At 32.2% G+C, this 10,375-nt stretch overlaps 2 non-coding genes across 2 annotated transcripts; both read right to left on the bottom strand.

The window, feature by feature from the left end:
* Nucleotides 1–1,987: 1,987 nt before the first annotated feature.
* On the bottom strand, nt 1,988–2,054 carry LOC127192526 (small nucleolar RNA SNORD64). Its single transcript, XR_007830997.1, has one exon. It is a non-coding gene; the product is annotated as a small nucleolar RNA SNORD64 (small nucleolar RNA).
* Nucleotides 2,055–8,481: 6,427 nt separating this feature from the next.
* On the bottom strand, nt 8,482–8,554 carry LOC127192534 (small nucleolar RNA SNORD107). The gene has a single exon (XR_007831003.1). It is a non-coding gene; the product is annotated as a small nucleolar RNA SNORD107 (small nucleolar RNA).
* Between the last annotated feature and the right edge of the window lie 1,821 nt (nt 8,555–10,375).

The raw sequence follows: 10,375 nt of genomic DNA on the forward strand, positions 1-10,375 counted from the left end.
TTTAAAAGAAAAAAAAAAGAGTGTGTGTATGGGGGAGGCTTAGACTGGAAGGAGAGTAGGGGGCTGTGATCAGGGTGAAATAAATAATTAATATAAATAAGTAAAAACACATAAGCAATTTTCTGTGCTGTTGTGTGTTTTAGATATGCAATGGCATATTATTTTTGTGTGCATATGTTTAGGGGGAATTCTATGCTACATAAACATAAAATCATTTTTTAAATGTTAAAAAATACATATAGTACATGTAAAGCAGTATTTTAGTGTTTAGAGACAACTTGCCTATCATAAAGGCAAAATTTTCTCTAACATTAGATTCACCCATAGAAAATTAACTTCTCAATGGGATAAAGCTATGTGAATGGTGTCACATAGGTCATCTCTCTCAAATGGTACCCCCTCATATCTCCTATCTTTCTAGGCCTAAAACAAATGTCTAGAAATTCTTGAAAAAGCATTATAATAATTTAGTAATTAATTGTTTAGTAATTTAAACATCTTCAGATGAAAAAAAAATCAATGATAGTTTTTCTACATAGAATTAAATTAACACGATGCATTATTTTATTACATGTAGATCAATGTAAAAGACTATTCAATTGTAGATATATTATAACAAGATGAGTTCCTTCTCAATTCTATCATGAAAAAAACTCTTCTGTTATGCAAATTAACATAAGGCTCCCCAATGTGTAACCAAGACTGCCATATATAAAACATTCTGAAAAAAATTCCATACTAACAACGATAAAAAAAATTTTCCTATATACTTTATCAAACAAACGACTTATGATATTCAGATAAAGCAAATGTCACAAGACTTGAGTGACTTCTCAACGCACATAAATTGACTTTTTCCTAATTATATTTAATGCACTTCCCATAGCCTCTTGTTTCATATTATCCTTAGCAACTCAACCATGAACATAAAATTAACTTGCCTTCCATAATCTTTATAAAATGATGACTTTACCAATTGGATTATAGAAATTTTCCTACTGATTATTTTATGATAGCAATGGTTTGAAAAAAAAAACCTTAACATATGACATTCTTGTTCAGAATCTAAGTGAATTTTTGCTAAAAATAAAGTACAATAAAATTTTTATAGCTTGACTCTGAATATTCTAAGATATAATATTTTGCCATTCAATAATCATCTTATATGTTAACTAAATTATACTAATAAGTTAGCATCTATTTAAAAATCAAGTTGTATCACACCCATACAAGTTACCATAACCTGAATATTTAGACGCTTTATAATTACAAAAGAAAATAAATTCACTTAATATATTTTTCATGCAAATATGCAAAGATTCATAGGTAAATCTTACAAAGGCAGGAGGATGTTCCATAGAAAGGAAACACTATAGCAGCAGCTGGTGTACAATAGGAAAAACTCAAGGGGACTCACACTTCTGAGGAACAAAAATCATAGCAGCATGCTGATAGTCATATTGACAATACCTAACCAAATGTTCCAAAATAGGAACAGTAAGCTATCTTACTACCAAAAAATTAAAACAAATATTTTTGTCAAGTAGTTTCCCAAACTACTATTCCAACATCTTATAAGGATAAAGATAGGCTACACTTCCTGAATTTAATCTCAGCATTCTAGTAAAAATAGAATTTGTACTATATGCTAAAAACAAAGAACATCTTGTTAACAATAAACAGCATCTCAATGAATGGAAAAGCAGCCAGAATGACTAGGAACATGTTTAAAGAACTACCACACAGGTTAAGAACTGATTAATTGTGAGATATACACTAGCTTCCAAGATCTTTCTTTCTATAATTTATCATATGGAAATGAAGGTGAAAGCTATTGTGTGATAGGAATAGTGGCATTTTAGAGAAAGAAAATGTAATAGGCTTAAAACCAATTTTGTTATACTGGAAAAATCTACAGCTCCAGTCTCCTTGAAAAAGCTTTGTGTTATCATATCCCAAGAACTTAAGTTTCAAAGACACATTGGCTAGACTTCAGAGTAATTATTTTGAGCATTATTTCATCATGCTCATTAAACACAGCTCATCATAAATCCAGCCAAGGTCTTCCACAGGATATTTAACAAAATTGTGAATATGGAATATGGTACACTTGTTCCTAGTACTGATGGGGCAGAGAAGAGATTGAATTTCAGGGCTCTGTGTTAGAAAGAGCCTAATGGAATAGTACACTGAAAAACAGAGCAATTACTTCACATAACCAAGGCTCAGAGCTAGATTAACAGCCTGAAAAAAAAATGTAGCCTGTGTAGACTGTGTGTGCTTAGTTACCCAGTGAGGTATACAGAAGTCCTGTATTCAAACCATAATTCTCATTTATTTTCTCTCACTCACTTTCCCTCTGTCTTTCCTGTCTCTCTATATATAATCTGTCTCCCCCGCCCCGACACACACAAATAGAGATACACACTGAAATAGTTTTTTAGATTACAGACAGTAGTATTACAAAGGGAAAAGTCATAGCCTGAGAAGAAGTGACAAGCTTTAATGTACTTACTGAATTAGAGACAGCTTGACAATTAAGTAAAAGAGAACTGACTCCTATAAGTTGACCTCAGAACACCATGGCACAAAAAACACAAGATCCCATGTGCATGCATGCATTCATGTATTCGTGTGTGCAGCCACACAAAAACAAATACAACAAATAACTGTAAATGGATAAATAAATAAATCTGTTAGATAAAAGATGTAATGCAAATCTGTAATCTGAGCACTTGGGAGGCTGAGTTTCATAATGAGACCTTGTCTCAAAAATCAAAAAAAAAAAAAAAAAAAAAAAAAATCAATCAAAACCACAAATAAATACCCTAAAGTAAAAAAAAAATCCACAGATAACCTGTCTTATCAGTACAACATTAAAGAAGAGTACTGAAGGTTCTAGGGTTCAGTTCACAGTATAAAAATATAATAAACATGTAAATAACATGTAAATAAATGCAGAGACACAGAACATCAAACCAGTAACAGAATAAGAGCACGATCCTAGGTTTCATAGAACAAAATCTTTTTTTAAGATTTATTTATTATTATGTATATAGTGCTCTGCCTTCATGTACACCTGCATGGCAGAAGAGGGCACCAGATCACATTATAGATGATTATGAGCCACCATGTGGTTGCTGGGACTTGAACTCAGGAAGGGCAGTAAGTGCTCTTAACCCCTGAGCCATCTCTCCAACCCCTACTATATTATTTTCTAAGATTCTTTTTTTTTCTGGTTTTTCAGGACAGGATTTCTGTGTAGCCTTGGTTGTCCTAGACTCCCTTTGTAGAACAGGCTGGCCTCTGCCTCCCAAGTGCTGAGATTAAAGGCATGTTTCACCACGCCAGGGGAATGAAATATTATAATCATTCCTTTCTACACGTAAATCATCCCCAGGGCTGATACCTTTCATCATAGACAGAATATTAAAAAAACTGTTGTTCATATCAAAGTTTTATGACTCAGTTTCCAGGGGTACAAATATGGAGCTCACTCATTGATGATTCTGTAATGACAAGTGACAATACTTTACAATACAGAGTGACAAGTCAAAACTTAATCTACCTTGTGCTATTATTCAGTATCTTAAATACTCAATGTCCCAATTGGTCTAGCATTTCATACTATCTCACACAGGTTTTCTATTAAGCATGGAACTTCTCAACGTTTAGAAACTGGACTACAAATGCTAATCATAGCTTGCTTAGCCAATTTCCCTAATTTTATTTGGGCCTCTACAAAAGCATTATTCATCCCAAATCAGCCAGAAGAAATATTAAGAGAACAATGCATCATTTCCCTTAAAGCATATTGGGTAGATTTTGTATTGCTTTCTTGGTTTATTTGCATTAGGAGTTGGTCATAAGTTATCATTGGTCTTATTTAGAGAGAAAATAGGTTGGACTCAGAGATGTTTCTCTTTTCCTTTTTCTTTAGTAGGTTTGGAGGTAGTGGTTGAAAAGAAAGGGGGAATATAGAAATATATAGGGATGATAGGATAAAAAGTAGATTACTGAGTCTACTCCTCGACTTAAGGCCTTAATTGCTAATCACATGGTCATTTTTAATTCAGTGGTATAGAATTTTGTATATTGATGCAAAATAAGTTTAATTTTGACACATTGGTATAGATTTCAAATTTAAGATTATTCTTCATATACATTGTTTTGTTTTATTTTCGAGACAGGGTTTCTCTGTGTAGCCTTGGCTGTCCTGGACTCGCTTTGTAGACCAGGCTGGCCTTGAACTCACAGCAATCCGCCTGCTTCTGCCTCCTGAGTCCTGGGATTAAAGGCATGCATCACCACTGCCCAGTGCTGCCGCTTCTTCTTCTTCTTCTTCTTCTTCTTCTTCTTCTTCTTCTTCTTCTTCTTCTTCTTCTTCTTCTTCTTCTTCTTCTTCTTCTTTCTTCTTCTTTTTGAGGGGGCATATACCTTATATATATATATATATTTCTACTATAATATGAGGTATTGTTCTCATACATCAATTATAATACACGGTTTACTTCCAATACTTTGAAAGTGCTAATGTAGGCTGTTTAGGATAGTTAAATAATACAAGTTAATTGTTAGTTTGATCAATTCATGGTCATTTCAGTTATTAGTCCATATTTAACACAAGAATATACATCATAGGTTTAACAGATAGCTATGATATAAAAGGTAAAAAAGTTAGGTCTTCAAAAACCTCAGACACCTTCAGAATGCAACATTAAAAGATGTTTTTATTATTTTAAAGATTCTTTGATAATAAGACAGGTTAACTCCTTGCCACACCTAGCCTACCTCAAAGAAGATAATGGACTCATTTTGTAGACCAGATGGCTTCTAACTCACAGACATTTGCCTGTTTCTGCTTTCCTTCATCCTGGGATTACAGGTGTGTGCTGGAATCTAAAATGCATTCTATGTAATTAAACATACATTTAATAATAAGTGAATGTATATGTAAATGTGTAAATTTTAACATATCATATTAGTTGATTGGTGCCTATTTCCCTCACATACTAACGTTAATGATTTTAACATTTTAATTTATATAGATGTGGTCTCATATAACTAAACTGGATTCTCACTTGCTATATAATAGAAAATAAATGTGAGCTTCAGAGCCTCCATCTTACACATTCAGAATGGTAACTGTGCGCTGATATTCCCAGTAATGCTGGCTGTGGATTTAAGGGCTTTTTTTTTCACATGCTACTTATATACCTCCAACTCAATTATATTCTGAGGCAAGTAGTTACTTTCTTTTTTGGTTGTTGTTAGTCAATTCAGGATAACGTGTAACACAATTGACATAGCCATGGATGGTTATTAACTAGTGATCTTATTTTCTCTGAATTTCCAGTGCTGGGCCTACTTTTGCTTTTTTGTTATACTATGTTCTTAATTACTAAACTTTAAGTACTTAATATTATGTTATTTCTTCAGAGTTATGTCAGATACAAGGTCATGAAAAGAAATCACACCCTCATAGTAATTTCTGGTAAAGGAATTTTTAAGTGTACCAATTATTCCTCTGTCTTAAAGCCTTCTTGCCTACAAGCCCTTATTTGTATGAGATCATACCAATAATCCTTACTAACATCTGTGGGATATAAAACTAACCTGGCTTCTATACTCAAAAAAGCTAATTTTTGGCTAACAGGGTAAAATGATCACCTATGTTTCTCTACAGGTTAACATAAGCATATAATAAATGACCTCATATCTTATTTGATTCAATAAAAAGATTTTCTACAAGGCCTAATGACTGAAATTTATAGTTATAGATAGCTAAAATATTATAAAAGACAAACATTAGATGGAGGCAAGGCTCAACAGTATAGTTTTGCTTAACCCACTATTTAATTTATTCTATTCCATTTTGTATTTAACACACAGTATCTATTCTCCTTATAGTGTATTTATTTTATTCTTGGGTAAAATAAATGAACAAATAAATGGGTGAATGGACAAAAAAAAAATGAGCCATTCTTGGCCATTTTATATGTGACCTAACACCCTTGTATTCAATTTAGCCTTGCATTCACCATTTTCTGGAAATGTTGAGACACTTTCACGGTGTAGCCCTGGATGAATGAAACTCACTATGTAGAGAATGTTGTCCTTAATCTCAGAATTTGCTTGCCTCTAACTTCTGTGAGCAATCATTAAAGATGTTTATCTACTGACCTATGATCCAGTTCCTTCTCCAAGGCCTCCTCATTCCTTGAAATTCAACAATATTCAAACAATATTCTCCCTAAATAGTCAAACCAAATAGACAGGACATCTGTCTATCTATAATTAAAGGTTAAAAATGACCAACCTTAGCAATTAATGCACATCATCAAGTCATGGTAAATTAAAGTATAGACCTTTTGCAATAGTTAAACAAGATATGTCAAACTCAAAATTTTCTAAAGAGAAATTTGTAATACTATCTCAGTTTGAAGAATGGTTAAGTTTATGTAGATTCTTCTACCACTTTAAACAAAATAAGCACAATATTCACTTAGTACACATACTAATTAATCATCTAAATCAAGGCCTAATGTTCCTTATAAATATTGATAAAATATAATTTAAATGATTTCATTTAGCAAATGTTGGTTTCTATGTCTCAGGAGAAGTCACTGTGTATAGAGACTATCTTGTATATTGTGTGCCTGTCAATTAAAAGACCAATGGCCTTTAGGAAAAGGCAGGATAGAAGGTGGGACATCTGGTAGTAGATAGGATTCTGGGAGAGTCAGTTGGGGGATTCTCTGCCAACATGTGAGGAAGACATACACATGGTACCTGAGTTCATGGATCCAAGCCACGTAGTAGAATATAGACTAGTAAAATAGGTTTATTCAAGTTAAGAGCTAGTCAGAAGTGTTGAGCTGTATGTGCAAGGATTTTTAAAATAATTTAGTCTCATGAGTCATTATAGTAGAAGCAAAGGGTAGGAGGGAAAAAAAACTCTTTCTACACTATTGTCTTAACAAAAAAGTTTAACATTGATGCAGATGTTTGAACAAGTTTTCAAATAGATCCAAAGGAGACAACTAGTAAAAATGGCTACACCAAAAACTGGTTTTCAACAACATATTGCAATGTTATAATAAGAGAAAGATGTCATATGCGTGTAAGACCTCCACAACTACTAGTCATTTCTTTGATTCTAATAAAATAAAGAGACTAGCAAGGATTTTGATTTTTAAGTTTAAAACATAGCTCATTTGTATTGCAAATTACTAGTGATCTTTTTTTAATTCTTCTGACACTGGCCTAACAGTATAAATACAATGTATAAATGAGATTATGTTTGACAAGTATTTTAAGTGCACTTTTGACATTTGCTGCTGATAAAAATGTCTACAAAATATTACTATTAAAAGCCAATTTAAATTGTCACCTAAGAGCTCTAATGTAATTGAGGTTTTCTGCTTATTAGTTGAATAATTTTGCTGTCAATTGATCCTTATACTGATTTACTAGCCCATCAGACAGAGGGCTAATATCCAAAATATGTAAAGAAATTAAGAAATTAAACACCACACACCAAATAATCCAATTAAAAAATAGATTATAGAGCTAAACAGAATTCTCAACAGAGGAACGCATGGGAAGCTCATCACTGTGTAAGAGGAGAACCTCCTCTCCAATACACTTAATGACATTTGTGTTTCACTGTTTAACCAAAGATAACTAAAACATGTCTACAAATACATTGTGAATATCAATCATGACATGGTTAAAAAAAAATCACAGAACAAATACAGGCAAATACTTAAGCACTGCATATGTATTTATATATAATAGCCATAATAGCCAGCTAAAATATCAGAATATGGGTGGAGCTACCATGTAGCCATGAGCTCTTAATATTCTATACCAAGAAAATGCATAAATACCTAAAATACCTAATACTTATTTTTTAACACACTCAACATTTATTAGGTTACTATGATGGGATCTGATTATGTTAGTCAAATCATAGACATCAGAAGAACAGGCTCTTGCCGTACTCACCACATCCCACGATACGCTCTATAAACATCAGCCTTTCCTCCTGATATACCTTACAAATGTGGAATGTTGCTTTCCGATTTTTCATGACTTGGGAGCTCCATTTTTACAAATTCTTATATCCATATCACCAGGTGCCAATGCCTTTTGTGAACCAAGGACATTTCATTTTTGCTTTCAACAAATACAAAATGCAGAAAATGAGTTACTTTAATATAATTGTAAAATAATATTACAGAATATAGAAAAGTGCATATTTCAGTTCTGAGTATGCAAATTTCTCACATTAAACACAATTACTTGCTTTTATATGCTATGACAGGGTCTAATTATATAGTTTAGGATGGCCTGGAACCTGTAATTCTATCACCACACTATCCAAAAAGCCAGGATCTTAAGTACCACTAAGCCCATCTAAACAAATATTTTCTATGGAGAATAAGAAATATAATATATAGTGAGTCTCAATGACTTGATTCCAGAGGTATTCTAAGATCAAATTTTGAAATCATTATGGTCAGACAAGGTCCTATTGTCATCTTAAACTTAGTCAAATCCTCTTTAAATGCTCTATTTTCATCAAGAATTACATTACTTTGTATGGTTTTAATGTCTGTCTTAAGCGAAGCTATTATGATTTATAGCCTTCTTATAATACTACAGGGTAGTATTAAACCTCATAAAACTTCATAACATTCATTGAAAAAAATTCTTTCTTCAGCCATTAAAATGACAGGGCATCACATGAGACTGAAATAACATGAACTGAAATAATATGCTATTTTAGAATTAGATACTATTCTACAAAAATAGTATACTTTAATATATTTCATAAAATTAATATACTGAGATGACACACATAGAGACAGAGAAGACACAATGAATATATTCTTGGAAATATTATGAAAGAAATTTAAGAAGCAATTTCAAATTTTTAACCATTTAAATCTCTTAAAAATCACTTGATGATAGACAAGAGAGTAAGTCTGTGAAAATCACTAGACATTTACTTGTAGTATTTTATAACTTTTATAATTCTACATCCAGTGTCCTTTATTATAAATAAGAACAACTGGTTTCTTTAAGAAATTATATTACTATATATCAATATTAACATATTGATAAGAGATGTCAGGTAAAAATTCGATCTTAAATAAGGACTAAATTATTGATAAATAAATATTTCCTGTTTTTTTTTGATAAAATGTTTCCTTTATCAAATGCTATCCTAAAACTAACTACATACTCTTGAAATGACTACTGATCTCACTGCTTCCATTTCCAGCACATACCAGTGAAAATGGTTTATATTTCCAGGAAATCAAACTCATAGTTTCATGCATGCTAGCAGGAACTATCCTACATGCCCAACTTCAATATTCTTTTTAATCTGTGTTTATTTGTTCTCCCTGTTGATTCTATAATAAGGTTCTATATGTTCTGCTATAGAAAAGAAAAATAAATGATGCCAATCAAGTTATTTACAGATTCGGAGCTAATAACAGCATATATTCAAAGATTCTAAATTGTTTTCGGAAACATGGGCTCATATTTATACAAGACTTAGGCTTCCGTCGGGCACAGCAGAAATATCTGTAACACTAGCACTTAAGGAAGTAGAAGCAGAAGGATGAGCATTCTTCATTAACGTTGCCTATGGAGAATTTGAGGTCAGCCTACTTTGTATAAAACCTGCATCAAAATGAGAATGTAGGAGGCTTTCTCAGCAACTAGAGGAAGTTAATCAAATGTACTTACATGGAAATTTATAGACTGGCATGTTGGTGCATATTTCTAACCTGTAGAAATTCTTAAGAAAAATAGTTTATAATACATACTCCACTGGTAAATACCATTTATAAAATTCCATGAATATAGGCAGAAAGAGTGGTATTTATACTAGCAAATCATCTTTTAAAGATGAATCTTTTACAATCTCAGTATCTTGTAATTATTTGAAAAAGGGGGTGTCCACTTTAGATTAAGAATAAGACAATGGACTTTCTTCAAATGTGCTTTTATCAGTCATGCCCAAATCTCGTTTCCTGTTTATCAGCCTCCAGAATATGGCAGGGAGTGTTAATTAACATGTACTTCTAAACATGATAGAAAAGGTACATCCATGAAATCCCCACAATATTATTCATAAAGCAAGACATATACAATACCATCCATAGAAATTGTAACATACAGGATATTTTAGAAGGCCACACCCAGATGAAGAACTATCATTGACTGCTGAGAGAAAAAAAAGTTTTCAGAGAAAAACCCAATAATTTTTCTGTACATACAAGAAACAAAATGAACCGTGTGTGTGTGTGTGTGTGTGTGTGTGCCATGTGTATAATTTCAATTAATAAAGCATGTT

This window comes from Acomys russatus, chromosome 7, assembly GCF_903995435.1.
Source record: "Acomys russatus chromosome 7, mAcoRus1.1, whole genome shotgun sequence".
NCBI classification, from domain to species: domain Eukaryota; kingdom Metazoa; phylum Chordata; class Mammalia; order Rodentia; family Muridae; genus Acomys; species Acomys russatus.